Source organism: Pseudorasbora parva, chromosome 21 (genome assembly GCF_024679245.1).
Source record: "Pseudorasbora parva isolate DD20220531a chromosome 21, ASM2467924v1, whole genome shotgun sequence".
In the NCBI taxonomy this organism is placed as follows: domain Eukaryota; kingdom Metazoa; phylum Chordata; class Actinopteri; order Cypriniformes; family Gobionidae; genus Pseudorasbora; species Pseudorasbora parva.
The window spans coordinates 12,790,741-12,814,036 of record NC_090192.1 but is presented as its reverse complement, the minus strand read 5'-3'; the positions used below and the strand labels follow the sequence as shown (position 1 = coordinate 12,814,036).

The window sequence follows — 23,296 nt, the reverse complement described above, 5'->3', positions numbered from 1 at the left end:
GGACAGAGGCCAATTGGTGCCAGGGTTACACCCCTACTCTTTTTCCAAATGATTTGGAACTGGGATTTTTAATGACCACAGAGAGTCAGGACAGAAAAAGGGGAAGGAGAGAAGAAAAGAAAAAGTAGTGGAGGACGAGTTTAGGAGTTTTTTTTTTTATAAGATTAAGTGCTCATGGAAGAGATGAGTTTTTACCTGTCTTTTGAATGATGCTAGAGAAGCTGTTGTGCGTATGGAGGACGGAAGACTGTTCCACCAACCAGGAACAATGAATGAAAAAGTTCTGGAGAGGGATATCATGTCTCTCTGTGATGGAACACACACTTGTTAGCTGAGCGAAGGCTTCTGGTGGGGGTGTAGACTCGTAGAAGTGAGTCAAAGTATGCGGGTGCTGAGCTTTGGAAGATCCATAAGCAAGAGTCAGAGCTTTAAATTTGATCCGGGCAGTGAGTGGTAGCCAATGCAGAGAGATAAAAAGTGCTGTGACATGAGCCCTTTTGAGCTCATTAAAGACAAGAAGTGCCGCAGCGTTCTGGATCATTTGCAGCGGTTTGATTGCACATGATGGAAGTCCAGCCAGAAGCGCATTGCAATGGTCAAGTCTAGAAATGACCAGGGCTTGGACAAGAAGCTGATTTGCATGCTCCGTAAGGAACGGTCTGATTTTCCTGATGTTGTGTAACACAAACCTGAATGACCGAGCTGTCTTTGAGATGTGGTCTTTGACGGACAGCTGGTCATCAAAGATTACTCCAAGATTTCTGACCGTCCCTGAAGGGGTAATCAAAGATGAAACTAGCTGGATTGTAAAATCTTGTTGTATGGTCAGATTAGCAGGGAAGACGAGCAGCTCAGTCTTTGTTATCAAATAAATTGAGCTGCAGGTGATGTTTTTTCATCTATGCCGAGATGTCCACCAGACAGCTTGAGATTTGTGCAGCTACTGTCGGATCATCTGGTTGAAATGAGAGGTAGAGTTGTGTCATCAGCATAACAATGATATGAGAGGCCATGTGCCTGAATGATGGGTCCCAATAATGTTGTGTAAATGGGAAAGAGGAGAGGTCGCAGCACTGAGTCCTGAGGAACCCCCGTGGTCAGTTGATGTGTTTTGGATACCTCTCCTCTCCAGGCAACCATAAAAGATCTACCTGTGAGATAAGACTCAAACCAGTGGAGTGGAGTCCCTGTGATGCCCAGTGATGAGAGGGTGGACAGAAGAATCTGATGATTCACAGTATCAAAGGGAGCAGATAGATCAAGGAGGATGAGGACTGATGATTTGGAAGCAGCTTTTGCTATCTGCAGGGCTTCAGTAACCAACAATAATGCCGTCTCAGTTGAGTGGCCCTTTTTGAAACCTGATTGGTTTACGTCAAGTTGATTAGACTGTGAGAGGAAAAATAAGACCTGGTTGAAAACAACTCTTTCAAGTGTTTTCGCTAATGGTAGGAGAGAAACAGGTCGGTAGTTCTCTACAAGTGATGTTTCTAATGTGTTTTTTTTAAGCAGTGGGGTTACCCGAGCCTGCTTGAATGTGGTAGGGAAGATGCCGTTGCAGAGAGATGTGTTAATGATGTGTGTGAGTGCTGGTAAGAGTGTAGGGGAGATGGCTTGTAGAAGATGTGAGGGGAGGGGATCTAGAGGGCAGGTAGTGGGATGGCTGGAGAGGAGCAGTTAAGATACTTCAGCCTCAATGAGTAAAGAGAAGGAGGAGAGAAAATATTTGGCTGTGGATGTGGCTGATTTTAAATCGTGTGTGTGTGTATGGAGGTGGGAACTAACTGCTGATGATTGTGGATTTATCTGTGAAAAAATGGGATGCAGATAGAGGGCCCTATCTTGCACCCAGCGCAATTGACTTTGTACACCGACACATGTGTCATTCCTATTTTGCACCCGCGCAAAGCGTGCTTTTCCCTTCACAGAAGCACGTCGCTAAACTAGTGAATGAACTTGCGCTCCCTGGGCGGATCAGCGCAAAAAAGGAGGCGTGTTCCGGTGCAAACAATCCCTGGTGCAATTTTGCTGTTCCATTAAACCATTGCGCCACTGACCAGAAAGAACCTAGTCTAAAGTCAGTGGTGTGTTGCGCGTTGTTCATTATGCTATTTTAAGGGCGCATGCTTGATCGTAATGTATAGCGTGCACAATGCACATACACTTTGCTCATGTAATCTACACAGATGCAACAGTTATTTTTGCAAATCATAAATTGTTACACTAAAAAAATATTAACACATGAGATGACGGAAATCATTGTGGTGTGCCACGAAGATGTGAAAAAATAAGCATAAATCTAGCTTACAAATTATTCAGGCTAATTGTAGTGAACCACTCCTGGCGTGCGCCTGGTAAATATGCCATAATAATAGCAATCCAAAATGGAACTTGCACACCTGCTTTTAAAGGGAATGTTGGATGACGCTCTGATTGGTTTTTTCACGTTACACCCAAACCACACACCTAGGAATAATTAAGCTACTTCAGACCAACCCATTTTAGATTTGCGCCGGGCGCAAGAGCCATTTATCCCGCCGGGAAAATAGCAACAGCGCTGAGACCCGCCCGTTTCAGATCGTTAAAATAGGGCCCAGTGAGGTGGTGGAGGGGGAAAGAGGAGAAAGTTGAAAGTTCTGAAAAGTGTGTGTGTGTCTGAGTTGCTGTTGATTTTGTTGTGGAAATATGAGGATTTAGCTGCATGGATATAAAGTGAGAAGGAAAAGAGCAGAGATTGATACTTACTCAGGTCAGATGGGTCGTTTGATTTGCGCCATTTTCTCTCTGCTAAGTTTGGTCCGGTGAACACTAAGAACATCAGTTAACCAAGGGTTAGAGGGAGTAGAGCGTGCTGGCCTAGAAGATAAAGGGCAGATACTATGTAGACAAGAAGTTAAAGTAGTACATAAAGTGTCTGTTGCGGTGTTGACATCCATAGAGGAGAATTGTGTGGGTCAAGGAAGAGAGGATGACACAATGGAGGAGAGATGAGAGGCAGAAAGAGAACGCAGGTTTCGTCTGAAACTAACTGGTAGAGGAAGTGGAAGTGCACAAGTAGTAAGATGTAGATTAAATGTGATGAAGTAATGATGAGAGAAGTGTAAGGGTTTGACCAAAGTGTTTTCTGTAGTGCAGTTGCGTATGTAGATGAGGTCAAGTTGGTTGCCAGATTTGTGGGTGTGTGAGGTAGTAAGGAGTTTGAGATCGAATGAGGATAGAAGGGAGGGGAAATCCATAGCATACGGTTTGTCCAGGTGGATGTTAAAATCTCCAAGGATTACAAGTGGGCTGTCATCCTCTGGGAATGAGGATAGCAGCACATTTAGTTTCTCAACAAAGGTGCCAAATTGACCTGGAGGGGGGTAAATGACTACAATATGCATTTTAGCAGGAGCTGTAACTGTAAAAGCATTGTATTCAAATAAGTTGTTATTGCAAAGAGAGGTGTGGGTTGAGTATTTCCAATTGTTTGTGATGAGAGAACCTGTGCCTCCACCCCTGCCAGTGTGGCGAGGGGTGTGCGAGAAAGAGAAGTTGTTAGAGAGAGCAGCAGGGGTTGCTGAGTCTTCTGGACGGATCCAGGTCTCAGTCAAGGCCAAGATATTCCGAGTGGATTGAGTGGCAAAGGCTGGAATGAAGTCAGCTTTGTTTACAGCTGACTGACAATTCCATAGACCCAGAGAAAAGGAGGGAGGAATATTGGTATAGGAAGGAATAGGGCCCAGATTAGCAGTGTTGCGCTGCCGTCTGCGTGTGATAGTGGATCATGGGTTAGAGATAGTGGGTATGTAGTGAAAGCACATCGTGAGAAAAGAGAGAAGGAGAAACAGGACAGAGAAATAAATACTTAAGTGCGTTCTCTGTGTTCATTCTTCGGTGGAGTCGATCGTAGGTAGAGTCGAAAAAAAGATGTCTTTACCCTTGTCGGTCTATCGCGCCAGCGCTGAAATGCTTATTAAATACACGCTGATCACCACTTGAGTGAGAACAGCTGTGGACGCTTTTATAATTATCCCAAAGATTAATCAGCGCAACAGGCTGCCAATGACTCAAATCGAAACCAAACTATGACTTACTACCTGTGCTAAAAGCCAGCAATTATTATTTGATAACAGCTGACAATTGCGTACAGCGCAATATGCCGGTGCTTCAAACTGACGTGGTTAAAGTGCAATTGCAAATATTAATTTTGATAATAAATAATAAAATTATGAATAGAAAAATACATGCAAAATTGAAATCACTTTTTATTTGCTTCCGACGCCCATGTTTGCACATGATTGCATATTGTCAGTCTCTGGCTCACTGCCATTCAAAACGCGAACACAGATTTTAATTTAGCAGTTGATAACGTGATGCCCCGAATGTTCAAATCACACTGGTGTGATCGTATATGCTTCAAATGGTTAATTATCGAAATATTATCGTGTGGACTTTGAAGTCAGAGTCCTTCGAAGGATGCAGCCTTTGTAATGGTACACAGCCAATTAACAACTTGAAAATCAACTGTTGTTGGTAATTATATAAACTTACTTAACTCTTAATTGATATTATGCCATAAAACTGTATTGTATGAATTGGCCTGTATTTGATGTCTGTAAAAAAAAAAAAAAAAAAATATATATATATATATATATATATATATATATAAATAATAATAATAATAATAATAATAATAATAATAATAATAATAATAATAATTAAAGTGAGAGCAAAATTATTTCAATTTAATATAAGGTTGTTCACTTGATGAATAATCTACAATAAGTCCATAAATGTTCACTGAAAAAAAACTCAAAAGAAAACCAACAAACATGGTCTGTTCATGCTAAATTAAAAGATTTTTAGCCAAAATGAGCTCAGTTGCTGCCGAATGTCTCATTGGTTTAATGAGATTGGTCATCTGTAGGTTGGGGGCGGGGGGGGGGGGGGACTCTCCATCTTGTCTATTTTCAAAAAATCCATTGAACATCAGAAGAAGAATACCACAGAGGCTCTGACATTCTTCTCATCCATTAAAAAATGTAGGTTACCAGACAAATCTCTCTTCTATATGTGTCTGCTGAGCAACAGCATATAGACTGACAGTCTATTCACAGGGTTTTTTATTTTTATGCCTGATTAAAAAGAATATAGTTTGCCTCTGGAAATGTGCATTTGTGTAGCTAGTTTGTTATGGTTGGCTGCTAAGGTGTTCTGAGTAGTTTCACCCTGTTGCTGTTTACAGATGTTCATGCTGTAAGGGGTACCAAAAAAGGACCTCCTGTATACAGTATATTCTGTTTTTAGATATGGCTTAGGGTCCTTCTTCTGTGAAAGTATATGTGGTTTATTTACCTATTTTGTCACACAGAAAATTGTAATTCAGATAGGAGAGTTAGAAAAGTGATAATTCTCACATAAGTTGAATAATCAGAGTTTGTTAGCCCTGCATATTCCTCAAATAAATACTGTGAAAAAAAGGAACATCCACAAAAATGACCTTGCCATATAACACTTGCAAACAAGAACAGACTAGAATTGGTTTTAGGCAAAACCTGTCATGCAGAGTAAACAGGTAAAACACATATTTTCCACATCATCAGCTAGCCGCACCTCCCCCCAAACAGCATCATAGTTACCAACCTTCACGAGCTGATAATATCATATTTTATATCGTATATAACATCTGATGTGTTTATGAAGTTCTCTGGCTGTGAAATTCACACAGATGCTTTTTTCAATAATTTGATATGTCCATAAAGGATGATCCATTGCGATTTTGTACAATTCTATGATCCAATTATGCATAATTTCCGACAAGGCACTGAAGAGAGAAACTGGCTCATTGTCAAAGGCATGTTTAGATGAGTTTTCAAAAGTATAGAGCCTCATCTATTCCAATAGCCTAAAAAGATGTTTTGTGCTTTATATAAATGAATCTAAAATTTGCATTCAGTGATTTGAGGTATATGAGCTGCGGTAATTTACATTTACACTTAAAGATGGTCCACTAGAATAGATTTTTCAAATATGGGTGGAGCTTGCTCATCTAAAACAATATTATTGGTTTCTATGCAGTTTCTAGGGTTTAATTTGGTGATTGCTAATATGTTTTAGGTGGCTGCTTAATGCCGCAAGCTTACATGATGCTATGCTATCTAGTTAAGGCTTCTTTAATGTTAATTATTGTTTGTTTCTTTTAGTCACCATCCACCAAATAAATCTTTAGTCTGATTAGTCTAAAAGGTAGCAGTTCTTCTCAACTCTCTAGCACAAAGCTGTGAAGGTTACAGAGGAGAGACCAAAATTAGAACAGCAGATGCTATTTAGTGTGACGGGTGAAGTGGCAGCAATAAGCGCACAGCGATAGAGAGAAAACAAACTTTAATTGCAAGTACTCAGGAAACTACAGAGCAAAAATAGGATAATTAGCCAACCCCCTACACATAAATCGAACAGATCTGAGAAAACTCAGGTTTTAAATAGAAGGTATGCACTGACATCACTCTCCCGCCAGACCATGCCCCCCTCAGCCGAACTGAGTGGCAGAAGAGCTGTTCCATGACTGGATTTAATAGGGGACGCTGCAAAACTTGTTTCACTTTAATTAAAGGTTGGACTCGATATAATTTTACTTACAACATACTAAAGATCCAGTGATCCATGGATATGTTATATGTTATATTATACAGTATGTGCCTGATTTCAATGCCAGGGAAATACATAAAGCAAATTTGCCTGTGAACGCTTTAAATCTGCTCTAGGTAACTTTTCAACCTTCATAATATATTTTCAAGACTCTTGTGATGATAAATCGACTTACAATAGGTTGAATGACACGTCTGCCATCGCCTGATGGGGTCTGTAGCGTTTTTAATCGTACTTTTAAACTTCGGGTTTCGAGTAGTAACCCGAGCACAAAAAGAACTACAAAATTCGACTGCTTTACGGCATATACGTCACTTCCACCAACACACACACTTCCTTACATTCGGACGTGCGAGCCCAACTTTGTTTGTCGGATAATATAGTCATGTCCGAAACAGCACAGACAAATAAGATAGAAAACGGTTTTGTTGGAGGAAAGCAATAAGAGGAAACGAAAAAGTGATGGGATTAAAGGCAGGACGAGGATCAACATTGGACCAGCGTTTGCTCGTCGGCGTGAGCTGGAGGAGGCGTGCCCGACCGATGCTGTCATGCTTGTTATGGTGATTACCTACCACTCAAACATTGAACTGAAGTATCATATATTCTGTAAAACGGTAACCAATAGTCTACTATAATGACGCTGGCTTGTAAACGTGAGCATCACGATTATTTTGTGTTTGAAAAAAATAAAACCCATGAAATTATATTCATATGACATGCTGAAACATATGCCACTGTACCGGGGATGAAGACATTTCACACGCGACGCAAGCCGAACTCCTGCATGTGATGTGTGTTCAGGGTAACTGTTAGTGCTGCACCAACCCACGGGGCCGATTTTATGAAATTATTTGGCTCGCCCCGCACCACTCTATATATTTTTACAACCCGCGACCATTAAATAGACATACAGGGTCCGCGGGTTATGAGACGACCCGCGGCTATCAGGGTTGTCATGTCAACAAATGCATGCGCTATGGCCAGGGGCGTAGCCATCTTTTCAGAAATGAGGGGGACAGAAATGTCGTAATACCATTTTTTTTTTTTTTTGGACCAATATAATTTATCGCATCTCTTGCTTTTAATTGGGCAAGATATCAAATACACTGCTGAACAATAACCAATAATTAATATCTATAATATTTTTCTCCTATTCTCCTTTTTTTTGTGTGCCAATTTTATGATTGGTTTATATACTACAAACACTTCTGCATTAAGACTCCATAGATTTTATGCAATGTAAAAATATATATATATATTCTGATGTAACTCATCTGTTCTCTATGTGAATATATAGTAAAATGTAATTTATTCCTGTGATCAAAGCTGAATTTATCATCATTACTCCAGTCTTCAGTGATCCTTCACTAATCATTCCCATATGAGGATCTGATGATCAACACACATTTAGGATTATTATCAGTTGTGCTGCCCATGGTGATGCTTAATTTTCTAAACATTTGTGGTAAAATTAAAAGAGAGAAATTAATACTTTTATTGATCAGACATGCATTAAATTGATCACAAGTGATATTTTTAATATTACAAATTAGATAATTTATTTAATAAATGCAAATAAATGCTGTCCATTGAACTTTCTATTCATTAAAGAATCCTGAAAAATAACATGTAGGCTATCATGGTTTCCACAACATTTTGGGAACTGTTTTCAACACAGATAATAATCATAAATGTTTCTTGATTATGAAATCCTCATCTGAGAATGATTAGTGACGGATCATGTGACACTGAAGACTGGAGTAATGATGATAAATTCAGCTTTGATCACAGGAATAAATTACTATATATTCACATAGGGAAAAAAAGCGGTTTTAATTTGTAATAATGTTCAAAATATTACTGTTTTAACTATTTTCGATTACATAAATGCAGCCGTGGTGAGCAGAATACTAAACATTAAAAAAGCTGCATTATTCATGATACTTTATTGTCAATAAATAGGCTACATTGAGATGACTTAAAAAACACACATAAAGCATATATTGTCGCACTCGTCTGATTGTCGTCGTCACGTTTCATCACTCATAACGATTGTTCTCCTTCAGCTGCAGCTCCAGCTTGACAGGGTATTACGAACCCACTTTTGGACTTTCTGTGAGAGCGCACTCCTCATATTAAGATTCGGAAAAAATTACAGGTCATGCATAGATAATTTTTTGTCTCTGAATTTAAATCTTGATGTATTCACATTGGTTTCTATGTAAATACACTTGCCCCTGACCTCAAGAAGCGCGCTATCAACCGAGTTTAGAGAAGGCTGTCGTTAGCGTCTCTGTTAACTTGTCCGCCCCCACACAGAGTAACACCGGTTCGAATCCCGCTCGGAGCGGGTCGACTAGGATCGGTGAGACCCAGTAAAAGTGCGGGGGACGAAAATACATTTTATTAAAAGTGAGGGGGACACGTCCCCCCCGTCCCCCGCGTAATCTACGCCCATGGCTATGGCATCCCCTGTTGTAGGATGACAGAGCTTACGACAGTAGTTGACGACATTATTTTTTCCCAACTGTAGGGGGACCCCGAGAGCAAAAGTTACCCAGTGCTGTTTTAAATAATTACAATATAGGTAGTTCTAAATAATTTATACTAAATGTCATATCGTCCAGCCCTAGTCTGTAGTTTTTGTTAGTGTTTATTTAAAAACATCCAATTTTGCAGGATATAAGATGGTAAATATTTAATTGATGAGTAGTAAATGCAATCTATAACAATACAACATTTAGGGTATGATTTTACCTCAAAATTCAACCTTTTGACAAAAAAAAAATATAACTGCAAATCCACGTTTTGCTGCCTGGAGTTCAGCTGTTTCTTTGAAGGGCAGCGATCCATTTCTGTCTCTTTTCTTTAGCTTTCGGTTGTCTGAAAAAAAAATATATCTCAGATTTCTTGTCAAATCTATTGGTATTCAATCTAAAAAGCTCTTTTCCATTTTATGTAGTTTTGTGTGTTTTTGCAGCATTCACACAGTAAACCAATGATGGCCAATGAACCAACCACTCCCTTTATACAGGAGAGTGATCAAAGTTAAACAGAACAGGTGTGTAAGTTAATCTCTGGAGACTAATAGGGACAGGGAACTCAAATCAGAACAGGGAAAACACAACCAAAACACAATGAAACTAAACAGACATAGAACTGTTACTGTTACTGATGTAGAACTGTTATATTTGGATATAAGGATACTAAAAACCTGAGATCATATACAGAGCTGGCATTATCCAACAAACATAATGTTTTAATGACATCTAAAAATGCTAAACTTTTTTTGTGAGGGTTAAACTGCGTCTATGGATGTAAACAGCATGATGCAACAGAACAAAATACAATAGGTTCCATTAATCAGTGATGCTGTCTACATTGGAAGTGGCATGAGACAACACAACAAATGACGTAACAAATAAACTTTATGACGTAGTCCAAGCAATCATGATACTTTTAATAGGAAGGACAAATAGATTTGCAATGGATGCTTTGTCACATCCAGAGTAGACAGCTTCTATCTGTTGTGGTACATCACATCCAGAGTGGACATGGTATTAGGGGTAAGTTTAGAGAATATAACTGTGGCAAGGGGGGCGTGGTTCAGCGAGGTCTGCAGCGGGAGAGAGGGCCGCGGGACGAGCGGTAAGTGAGTGGGTTGGACGCAGATTAATAACACCTGTCTCTTGTTCCAGTAATGAGCGCGGAGACGGGATAAAACACCAGCGGAACCAGAGACCAGGAAGAGAGAGAGTCAGGACGGTTGATGCCAAACCCCCACAGAGACTGAGTTACCGGAAGCCGGAAGTGCCGACCCGGAAGTGATCGCTATTGTTTTGAGTTTGCACGAATCTCCACACTACGGAGTGTGCCTTGAATATTGAGAGAAAATAAAAGAGCATCAACCGTCTAGCCGACCCCCGTGTCCTCTTCCTTCCTCACATTCACGAACTTTGCTACAATAACATTTCTAATTTCTAAAACTTAGTACATAAAACATTAGAAGTCAACGTAGCGGAGAACCCCCACCTGTCACGGGTGGCTGAATCACAGAAGCTCACGATGACGAAGGAATCCAGGAAATAGTACTTTATTGCAAACACGTTGAAACAGAGAGGTGAAAAATCGGGAAACAAAACAAAATGCATGAAAATTTCCTGGGGTCTCATTTATAAAGCGTGCGTACACACAAAACAGGGCTGGAGACGTACGTATGCCAGTTCCCACGCAAAGGTTGTGATCTATAAAAAACATGACGGGAGAATGTGCACACCATTAAGCAAACGTTGAGCTGTGCGTACGCACATTTTGGAGTCAAAGGGAATTGTCGACACAGACGGTGAAGTCGTGAACTGAAGTTAGAACTGTAGAAAATAAATGTGAGAAGAATGATTTTAAGAATTAATGACAGTTAATTTTCACTCCATTTCATATGTTATAACCACATTATCATGAAGATTAAATCCAATAAGTGTTATTTGTTTCGATTGATTTAGGCTATATACATTTAGTAAAATCCAAACGGAATTCAAAATGTATTTAAAAATATATATAATAATAATAATCAGCGCTGCCTTACATTGTGATGTAAGGGAGGAGATTTCGGGGAGGAGACAGGGTGGAGAAGCACGTACACACAATCTGCTGCTGGCTGTGATTTATAAACGCATGGTTTTATAAATCAGAATTTTTTGTGCATACGCAAAATCTACCTTTACGTACGTTCACTTTAAGGATGAAAACTATGCAAAGTTTTATAAATGAGACCCCTGATCTTTTACTCACCCCCATCTTATCCAAGATGTTTTTCTTTCTTGAATCGAAAAGAGATTACTTTTTTTGAGGAAAACATTCCAGGAATGTTTTCACATAATAGTTTTCAATTGCAACCAATTGGTTGAAGCTCCAAATCAATACAGTTTCAAAGCACTTCAAAGGACCTAAATGCGGGCATACACTGTGCGAATTTGGACACTCTGGATGTCGTGAGATATTGCAGACGCTACGAGTCATTTAATTTGATCATCGCATCAAATCAGCTGGTACACTGTTTGCACCACGAGCCGGCCACGATCACCCGAGCTTTCTTGTTAAACACAGACACCGGAGCTTTCAATGTTGCTGCTATATAGATACAAAAAATAATGTGCGCTAATGATTTGTTGAAAAGCAATGAACAGTAGCCATTCCTTTCAACCGAAACAACCAGAGGGAGAGAGAAGGGTGCGCGTAAGAGAGAGAAAGAGTTTGTGTGTGTGTGTGTGTGTGTGGGGGGGGGGGGGGAACGCTGTATGTTTGCAGCCACTGAGCTCATAATACTCATAGATTGAGCCTATGTGATGTGCGTCTGCATGATTTGGCAATAGGGGACAGTCATATGCTGGTAAAAATCGGGCCGACTTGCCTGGACTTTTTAAACATGTTTAAAAATGATCGTAAGGTCGGGAGGTGCTCTTAACGTGCTCGGCTCATCTCGTATTTCCTCTCACACGGTGCGAGCCGCGACCATGCGAGCATCCACAATGTTCACACGATTTTTCCAGAGAAAAAAAAATCGTCTGCGAGTTCGTACGACAGCAAATAACGCACCGTGTACGCCCGCCTTAAGGGAACCCAGATGAGAAATATTGTCTTATCTAGTGAAACGATCGGTCATTTAAAAATGATACACCTTATCTCTTTCTGGCAAGAGTTCATTTAAATCACACTCAAAAAAATCATACTTAAAATCCATGTTGTAATGTTTTATCATCCTCCAGTAGCCTTGACAAGCCAGACCCACATCAAGATGTTTGGTCTGGAAACTCACCATTGACAGGGCTCAATCCGAGGGGCGGGTTTTCTATCACCAAAGGTGCTTATGCTTTGCTTATTTGAGGGAAAATGAGGAGGGAAACAAAGGCTAATAAGGCAAGAGAAGCTGATATACCTTTTATTTTACGTTATTTGTATATTTGGAAATGTATCTGCTATTCATTTATTCTTGCACTCAATGGACTGAAAATCGCTAATGCTAGAAAAGCTGCTGATAATGCATAACATTTTCGGATAAATGCATTAGAGCACTGCCTTATCTTAATAACCATTTGGTTTTTAATAGCCTGACAAGCCAGACCCACATCAAGATGTTTGGTCTGGAAACTCATCATTGACAGGGCTCAATCCGAGGGGCGGGATAAACGGTTGTCTTTCAAACTCCCTCTGCATGCGATTGGATAGCGCTACAACCAACCAGAGCAACGTGAAGCTGAGCTAGTTTATAGATTAAAAATTTGCTGTATCCGGTTGGCAAAACTCAGAGCACATCTTCCCTTTTTAATGACTTCAGTGCCGTTCTATGTTCTTTTCACATTGAAAAGCTTAACTCCAAGTCTTCCACAGTCGCGATCAAAGCTGATTTGACCGCCGTTCGACAGCTTCTGTGTTTACTAGTAACAGCAAGCATTGCTATGCTAATGACACACAGCTCTACCTCTCATTTCAACCAGATGATCCCACAATAGCTGCACGAATCTCAAGCTGTCTGGCAGACATCTCGGCATGGATGAAAAAACATCACCTGCAGCTCAATCTAGCAAAGACTGAGTTGCTTGTTTTCCCTGCTAATCCCACCATACAACACGATTTTACCATCCAGCTAGGTTCATCTTTGATTACTCTTTCAGGGTCGGTCAGAAATCTTGGAGTAATCTTTGATGACCACCTGTCCTTCAAAGACCACATCTCAAAGACAGCTTGGTCATTCAGATTTGCATTGCACAACGTGGGGGAGAGGACGCTGGCGTTGTCTGTTCGCCGCTTCTCCACCCACAAATCATGTTACTATACTATTAGATTTAGATTTTATTTTATTTTATTATGTTTGTGACTTGTCTAACAGTCAGAGCTACAATTGGGACTTATGCTGTTTGCTGGCAGCCACTGAGAGGACGTTGTTCACCGTTCGCCGTTTTCCACCGCTTCTCTAATGTTTATGTTTGAATTGCTGCGGTTGGTTGTGGTTTGGAGGACATTTGATGTTGCTCGCTGCGACTGCTCACTGGTGGTCTCCCTTGGGCTTGAGCTGCGTGGTGGCTGAAGTTTGCACCGGGCTAGCGTCATCCGGGCCATAGTCATCAGCGTCCGGCATGATGTTGGGATGTTCCGCTTCTCGGCTGCGCCGCTGTTCCGTCTTGCATTGCGGCCGTGGAGCGGCTTGGACTTCTGCGCCGACCCCGGTGTGTCCACAGAAGTGCCCGGAGAGCTTTGTCTGCCTCCTGCATGGTGCTGCGGCGATCCCCACCGTCTGAATCGTCAAGAAGACCCATCATCTGGTCTTCAGCTGTCATGCCTCGACGACATCATCAGGACACTGCCGCTGGGAGAAATTTAAAACATGGAGTGGACCATAGTGTGCTGCGGAGCTAACAGAGACTTCCACCATCAGCTCTGTTTCTGTTCACCATCAGCTCTGTTTCTGTTCTGTTTTTTTTTGTGTTGGTTGATTGTTTGTAGTATTCTATATGTTTACATGTTATTCTTTTTTATTTTTTTTTCCTTTGTTGCACTTTGAGATTCTTCGGAATGAAAAGTGCATTATAAATAAAATCTATTATTATTATTATTATTATTATTATTAACATCAGGAAAATCAGACCGTTCCTTACGGAGCATGCAACACAGCTTCTTGTCCAAGCCCTGGTCATTTCTAGACTTGACTATGGCAATGCGCTTCTGGCTGGACTTCCATCTTGTTAAATCAACCCGCTGCAAATGATCCAGAACGCTGTGGCACGTCTTGTATTCAATGAGCCCAAAATGGCTCATGTCACAGCACTTTTTATCTCTCTGCATTGGCTACCACTCGCTGCCCGGATCAAATTCAAAGCTTTGACTCTTGCTTATGGATCTTTCACAAGCTCAGCACCCGCATACTTCGACTCACTCCTACGAGTCTACACCCCCACCAGAAGCCTTCGCTCAGCTAACGAGCGAAAGGCTTGTGGTACCATCACAGAGAGGCATGAAATCCCTCTCTAGAACTTTTTCATTCATTGTTCCTGGTTGGTGGAACGATCTTCCGTCCTCCATACGCACGACAGAATCACTCGCTTCATTCAAAAGAGAGGTAAAAACTCATCTCTTCCATGAGCAGTTAATCTAATCATAAAAAATAAATAAATTAAAAAAAACCTCTTTCCTCCTCTATTTCTCCTTTCTTCTTCCCTTTTCTGTTTTTTGCTACTCTGAGTAGTATACAAATCTTGGTATTTGGGGTTTCTTTGCCTCTTCTTGATGGAGTGCTTCCTGTTCTCCTGAGTTGTAAGTTGCTTTGGATAAAAGCGTCTGCTAAATGCATAAATGTAAATGTAAATGTACGCACAACTCGGCCGTCATTATGTTAAGCCCCGCCCACCGACTCTATACACAATGTGATTGGCCTGACCAGAGTTTGGTTTTTACAGCTCAGACGTGTATTAGGAGTTGCTAGATGATACTCGCAGCAGATTAGATTTGCTGCCACTAGGGTGAATCTAGATTTCTAGGCTAATCCTCCAGGTCAGTTAGGTAATGTCTTGGAGGAGTTGTTACTCTCTAACTTCCCAGAGGATGGTACTCCTCTGGTACAACTTGGTGACTTCAATGTCCACCTTGAAAAACACAAGTCCACAGACTTCAACATTCTACTGACCTCTTTTGACCTTATCTACTATCTACTATGGCTACTCACAAATCAGGTAACCAATTGGACCTTGTCTACACATGCTACTGCTCCACAGACGTCATTTTAGTTACTCTATTGCACACCTCAGACCACTTTCTCATCACTCTTATCCTCATACTGACTCCTGACACAACACACACTCCGCGGATCCCCTTTTTACACATACCTACACCCCGATCTAGATTCAGGGTGGCAGAGTGGAAGTGGCGCACTTTATACTACTGACCTTACCTTGTATCAATCTCTTCTCTATTCCTTCACTGCAAATGTCTTCACTGCTAAAACAAAATACCACCACAACAAAATCAACAATTGCACTTACTTTCGCACACTTTTCAACCCCCCACCCCCCTTCATTAACTCTTACAGCTAAGGGCTTTGTAACATTCTGTTTGAACAAAACCACATCCATGAGCGGTCCATTCTCAACATTACAAACAGACACGCATAATCTTAACAATAGCCATGCACATGCTCATCTTCTTCTCTACGCTCTCCTAGGCAGAAGTCTCAAAACTCATGCTTTCCAATCACCCTACTACCTGCCCTCTCGATCCTATTCCCTTTCAACTACTTGGCCATTTCTTCTTCCGTTCCTCCTGCACTCACTCACATCATCAGGACCCTCTTCACACCGGGACCTTTCCCCTAGTTTTTAAGCAGGCTCAGGAAACCCTTCTTTCACGAGTTTGTGTGCCCATATAATCTTAGTGAAAGTGGTAGACAGATTTGGCTTGCTGTCTGCTATACAGTAGAGGGGCTCGGAGAGGATATTCTACCCGAGCTCCGATCGCCCCCCTATAACAGGCAAAATTGAATGAATAAAATAATAAATGAATGAGTCATTTATATACCGCTTTCATATGTACTACTGTACACCCAAAGCGCTTTACACTCGTGTCAGGGATCTCTCCTCAACCACCACCAGTGTGGTGTACAAATTTGTACAAAAAGAGGAGCAGGTGAGGAGGAGGGATGCTGCAGGAACTAAAAAGGGGAAGAGGTAAGCTGCTGGTTTTATACCTTGGTATTGATGGAAAGATTAGATGGGCATACTCCTCCCGAAATTACGTTTATTAACTTCACTAAGAAACCCTCTCTAAATCCAGCACTTTTAGAAAACTACAGACCTGTATCCCTTCTGCATTTCATTGCAAAGACACTTGAGCGAGTTGTGTTCAACCAACTCTCTATCTTCCTTGAACAGAACAACCTCTTGGACAACAACCAATCTGGCTTCAAAAGCAGCCACTCAACTGAGACTGCCCTGCCCTCAGTTACTGAAGCACTGAGACTAGCAAGAGCAGCTTCCAAATCTATAATACTCATCTTGCTGGATTTGCATGCTGCTTTTGACACCACCAGATGTTAACCACCAGATCCTCCTCAGTATCTTCTCTCCAGTGGTTCAAGTCTTACCTCTCAGGTACCCCTTTTCCACCAAGGCAGTGCTGGTGCTAATTCGGAGCCAGAGCTTAGTTTTAAATCGGTTCTTTGTGTTTCCACAGCCAAAGCACCAACTCCAAGCCAGGAAAAGTGGTTCTTAAGTAGCACCAAAACATTGCTGGGCTAGAAGTAAGAACCGCTAACGTCATGAATTGGGGGCAAGCAAAATGAACACCAACTTGAGATCCGCCATTTTTTAAATAGCAGCTAATGGAGCTAATAGCTGCTGCTCGTTTATAATCACGGTCTATACAAATTACTGCGAACTGCATGAATGCGTTGGATTCGCTGTGTTTTGATGCCAATGATTTACGATGTCGAATCAATAGTAACGCAACGTTCGCCATTGTTGGTGGAAGGCTCGTTCGAGAAGCATTGGCGCTGTGACATCGCCGTATGACATCAAAGTAACAGTGAGAGCAAACGACTCCTTATACTTTTGAATCGCTGGTGCAGTCTTTGGATATCATATGCGGCTTGGTCTGCACAGCGTCGTTGCATTAGATAGAACATGCCTGGAAATTGTGTGTGTGTGTGTTTGTGTTTCCCACTGCCTCGCTAGCAGTAGAGTCCTGCAACGGGTCGGGTACCCGCGGGCATAAAAGTTGCTAAAACGGGTGGATTGTGACATTTATAAAATACACAGGCGGGGTTACAGACGGATAATTAATTCCGTGCGGGCGGGTAGAAGCGCGGATGACAAATATGTGCAATATCGCTCTAGGCTGTGGCAAGGTGGAGGAGCGAGCGAGACTGGGGCGTGATGGCGAATGAGCGTCACCTGCGAGCCACACCGGTCTCAAATCCTCTCATGAGGGAGCTCGGAGGCATATAAGAATGAGAGATCGCCAGACCTGGATTTTACGTTGAGTTGTGTTTATGTTTTATTATGTGTGTGCGTGGCAGATGTCCGTGAGGGGCCGCGTTACTTTCTTTTTGTTTTGTCAAGTCTTTTAAATGTTCGCCGGTTCTCGAAAAACGATCAAAACGATCAGGTCCTCCTTCTTCCCCCCTGAACATACTGTATTACAATTTCTATGTCCAAATTACCATTACACATACACACAACAAAGATATATCATTTGATCCATCACGTCACCACCACTGTGACTTTTTGTTGATGCCTCTCGTAGACCAGATGGAGCGAGCGTTGCAGGAGGAGCAATGGATGATGTAAAAGTAAAGTGAGTGGAGTATATAAAATTGTTGACAACAAGTCTATAAAGGCACTTTAGCCTGTTTCTTTAGCCCATTCATGACGCAGTTGTGATGTTGAGAGAGGTGCGAACTAGTACCCGGTTCATTCTGGTGGAAAAGGGGTAAGGTAGATCCTTCAGGGTGTTGTGGAGGTGTGAAGTGTCTAAGTCACATCACCTAGCTGCTGGAGTTCCACAGGGCTCAGTGCTTGAACCACTTCTCTTCTCCATCTACATGTCACCATTAGGATCTGTCATTCAGAAACATGCAGATGAAACTCAACTCTACTTCTTATTTCTAACCAGATTATCTTACAGTTGGTGGTCATATTGCAGCCTGGCTGACAGACATTTCTGGCTGGATGAAGGATCATCACCTTCAACTCAACCTTGCAAAGAAAGAACTGCTTGTGGTCTCAACCAGCCCAGCACTTCGTCAACCATAACTCCTTTTAGGACAGGCAGGAACCTCTGAGTTGTGATTAATGATAAGTTAAACGTCACTGACCACATTACACTGTTAGCAATTTCTGTAAATTTCACAGTAATTAACTGTAAAATGAACTGTATTTTACTGTAAGACAGTTATACAGTATGTTACTGTATTTTAAAGTTGCATTGTGGGAAATGTCCCACTGGCACCACTAAAATACAGTATTTTTAATTTACTGTAAATCAAAATACAGTATTAAAAAATGAGCGCGAAACCTGACCAATCACAGAACGGCTTGCTTGGCGAGAGAAAAATGAGCGCGAAACCTGACCAATCACAGAAAGGCTTTTATTTCCGCTTGGAGAAGGAAGAAAAAAGAAGACAGGCACAGATGCAAGAACATGTCAGCTGCAAAGGTTTGTGCAAATATTCTTACTTATTCTTTGTATATTTTATATTTGTAGTTTAACAAAAAAAGAAGAAAAAAACGCAACCTCACATACATAACGTTACTGTGTGGAGAGACTGTGAGAGCTCAGAGAGCTCTCTTGTGGCGCCACTCATTCCAAATATTAATATTTCCTTTTTTTATTTCCTTTTTATGGACGTTTCACCATCAAAATATGGATAAGCTGGTCTCTGTCTTAGGTTTGACGACCACATTATGAGCAGGTGAGTGTTCACGTGAAAAAACGAGCTTTTGTGGGTTTAACGTTAGTTTAAAATCAGTGATTTACCCCCGCTAAGTTACACAATCGTCTGCCGATAACCTATTACGTACCCCATATAAATGTTCAGCATGCACTTATTGTTAGAATAAAACACGCAATGTTTGTATGCAAGCACTGTGGCGTCTTATTTGCCTTTATTAATTATGCCAAAGGGCACAAAAACATGGCGAACTTCAGGTTTGCGTGTGGAGTTCGTTCCTGAATCCCCGTGCACGTGCCAAAGCCTCTCCGCACTTCAGTCACACATGTACCGCAAACACAGAAAGGCCGCGGATCACATAACGATTTCTAGATTCAGCGTTGAAGGCTGTACACTGTACAGTGTCGACCAAATGGGCCAGTCTTTGTCCACACGAAGCCAGAGCTTTTCGTATCTGATCTTTTTTCCCCCCCTCGTTTCTTCATATCTAAGATTGTACATTCGAGATGCGCTCTCTCTCTCTCTCTCTCTCTCTCTCTCTCTCTCTCTCTCTCTCTCTCTCTCTCTCTCTCTCTCTCTCTCTCTCTATATATATATATATATATTTGTTAATGTCAATGTCAGATTTCTGGCTCTAAAAAGTATTAGTAGTTATAATTTATCATTTTCATTAAAAGAGATTAATATACTGATGTATGTATTAACTATTAATAATAATTAAAATTAATTAAACATTTAAATGGATAGCAGCAATAATATATTTTGTCAGCACCTCTAGTAAATTTCATATTATTTATAATTGTTGTTTATAATTGTTATAATTGCATAACCATGGGAGAAATGTGAACTCTATTTGTAACAAAAAAAGATTGTCAATTTATTCAGAATCATGTAGTTCTAGGATAGTTTTTTAAAAGCAAACATGTTGCTTTATTCGTAGCATGTTCATTATTCATCCATGTTTAATATTCTGTTTAACATCTCCTTAATAAGTTTTGAATAACAAGGGTAACTAAATGATGATAATCATTTTTGAATAACAAAGGTAGGCCTAAGTAAATTATGATTGTCAGTTTTGGGTAAACTATCCTTTTAAACTAATAACAAAAGCTCCATCTACATACTGCCACTGACACCAAAATAAAATGTGAAATGTTTTTCAGAAGTTAAACACTACATTTATCAATTTATTATTATTATTTTAGGGGATTCAGTTCTACACAGAAAAATGCATTGATGCTGGCAATTGAAACAACGAGTACCAAGTGGAAGCAACCAATACTTTGGAGTTTTCAGAGGTAAGTACATCTTGCAGTATGCTATAATATTAAACATCAAAGGGATAGTCCAACCAAATGCAATCCAAATGAAAATGAAAGTTCTGTCATCACTTACTACTTCAGTGAAACACAAAAGAAGATATTTTGAAGATGTTTACATATAATATTTTGAAGTGATGAAAACTTTCATATTTGGGTGGGCTATCCCTTTTAAAGTCACAATATCTATGTTGTATAGAATATTCAAAAACCAGTAGAACAATGTTATGCATTTTGTAGATTTGTGTACTTACTAGTGTTGTCAAAAGTACCAACTACAAAATCAAGTTGGTATTGAAATTAAAAAAATGTGACTATACTAGCATTCACTCCAATCACAGATATACTACGAGCATGTCAACACTATGGTGAATCAGATGTGTTTAAGAATCCGTTCAGAAATGCAAATATTATCAAATTTTTTGAATTTCAGTACCGACTTGGTACCTCAGTTGGTACTTTTGACAACAGTAGTAATTGCATTCATTTTTTATTATATAAAATATATATGAACAAACTTTTACATCTTTAATAAGGTTAAGGCTTCTTTTGAGCTGTTATAAGCTGTTTGAATAGTTATCAAGGAGCTCTAAAGACCGGTTACACTCACTACGTGAATGAATCACGTTTGTGCCGAAGACTCATGGTATATGAATGTGAATCAATGCAATGTAGAAACTCAAAAACTAAAACAAACATTCACCTTCAATCCATGAACGCATCCATAACGTATTCTGCAATCTCAGTGTTTCAGTCTGCGTTTCTTATCTTAATAGAGTTAAATGAATAGTTCATCCAAAAATGAAACTTCTGTTATTAACTCACCCTCATGTTGTTCCAAACTTTAACAAATTAAGATGTTTTTAATCTCATAATTTTTGTCCATCCACTGAATGTCCACTTAACCAAAATATACCGTTTCAAAAAGTGCATATGGATTCAAATCATATGGATTACTTTAACATTGTCTTTATGCACTTGATGCTAAAAAACTTTGGTTGACTGGATAGACAAAAATAAAGAGAGAGAGAGAGAATGAGAGATTAATTTATTTTTATTCTGAAAATGAACCAGTCTAATGGGTTTGAAACAACATAAGTGTGAGTAAATGACACCAATGTTTAAAATGTTTTTACACATCAAATGATCTTACAAATTCTTTCTTTTATGTAAAGGTCCACTGTGAGGATTAACCCTGACCACAGCAAGTGCTCCTCAAAGTTCCAGGTCAGCAAAAGAAGTGGAAAGATAGTAGCCTGACAAGCCAGACCCACATCAAGATGTTTGGTCTGGAAACTCACCATAGACAGGGCTCAATCCGAGGGGCAGATAAACGGTTGTCTTTCAAACTCCCTCTGCACGCGATAGGATAGCGCTACACCAACCAGAGCAACGTGAAGTGGAGCTTGTTGATATATTAAACTTTCGCCGTATCCGGTCGGCAAAACACCGAACACATCTTCTCTTTTTAAGAATGACTTCAGTGTCGTTCTTTGTTCTTTTCTCAGAGGAAAGCTTAACTCCAAGTCTTCCAGAGTCGCGGTCAAAGCTGATTCAACAGACCGCCGTTCGACAGTTTCTGTGTTTACTAGAAGCACGCAAGCGCAACTCTGCCTTCATTATGTTAAGCCCCGCCCACTGACTCTATACACGATGTGATTGGTATCTTGTATTTTTTTGCAATTACCTTTTTTATTTTTAACTCTGTGGTGGAAACAAGCTTCCATAACTAAGCAAAAACTTTTTTCTTAAATGTTGTTTCCTGTTTTTTTCTTCTTCTGTTATTATTAATCTTTGTCTTCTTGTTCTGGTTTATTATTATTTGTAGACTTTTTTTGCTTTCTTTTTTTTACTGTACAGCCCTTTTGAATTTGTAAGTTTTTATGACTGAATCTGTTCATAAATAGTCTTAAAAATGTTATGTTTAAAAGTTGCTGCAGGCTTTCACAAAACAAAGTTTTACAACTGAATGATTAAAAACAAAATTTAAAAAAAAATAAGCAGTTGTCATTGCTTCTTTTTATTGTTATTTATGATGACCTGTTGAAATATAGTAATTGGCAATTTGTACAGTTTTACAGTAAAGAAAAAGTGGGAAATGATTTACAGTAAATTAATAAAATTACTGTAAGTTTCACAGTAAAAAATATATGGTACTGTAAAACAAATTACAGTAAGATAAACTGTACTGTAAATAGTAATACAGTATTTTTACTGTAAGTTAGTTTACAGTAAGTTACTGGCAACCAGCTGCCAGTAAGTTACTGTAATTTCTACAGGAAATTTTTTACAGTGTACTGCAACAGCCCGTTCCTGCAGATTTGTGTTATACAACATTAGGAAAATTAGACTATTCCTATCAGAGCAGACCACATAACTCCTGGTCCAAACTCTTGTTTTCACCAGACTGGACTACTGTAATGTTCTTCTAGCTGGTCTTCTGGCCTGCACATACAACCTTTATATTAGGTGGCCTTAAGTACTATGTACTTACATCAAAAAATAAGTACAATGTACTTACTGTGTTCAAATTGTATTGCAAAACACCTTTGCTGATATTGAGGTAGGATATAGGTAGAGTTAAGGGGGTCGCACACCGGATGCGGAGCTCGGCAGTGCGCCACGCAGCGTCTCAGGTATCGCACACCGGACACGCACATTCTAAAAGGATTTTAAAAGGCTACGTTTATTATACATTTCCCCAAAATATGTTTAGACTTTATTCAAGCTGTTGAACTCAGAATGTAAAACAAATGTGTCTTGTAGCAAAGGGTGAAATCAGTATACCTTAATGGTAATATACTTTTAATATAAAGCCTTGAAATGGCGCTCTGTGGCGCGGCAGGATTTAGAACAACTTCCTGAGTCGCTGCGGACAGGCGCCGAATGCCGCCACCGGTGTGCGTACCCT

General features: G+C 40.1%; 1 long non-coding RNA gene across 1 annotated transcript; it reads left to right on the top strand.

Annotated features, from left to right (window-relative positions):
• Window positions 1-18,678: 18,678 nt before the first annotated feature.
• Window positions 18,679-22,438, top strand: LOC137056198 (uncharacterized). Its single transcript, XR_010900228.1, has 4 exons — window positions 18,679-18,831; window positions 19,048-19,087; window positions 20,272-20,364; window positions 21,561-22,438. It is a non-coding gene; the product is annotated as an uncharacterized lncRNA (long non-coding RNA).
• The last annotated feature ends 858 nt before the right edge of the window (window positions 22,439-23,296 follow it).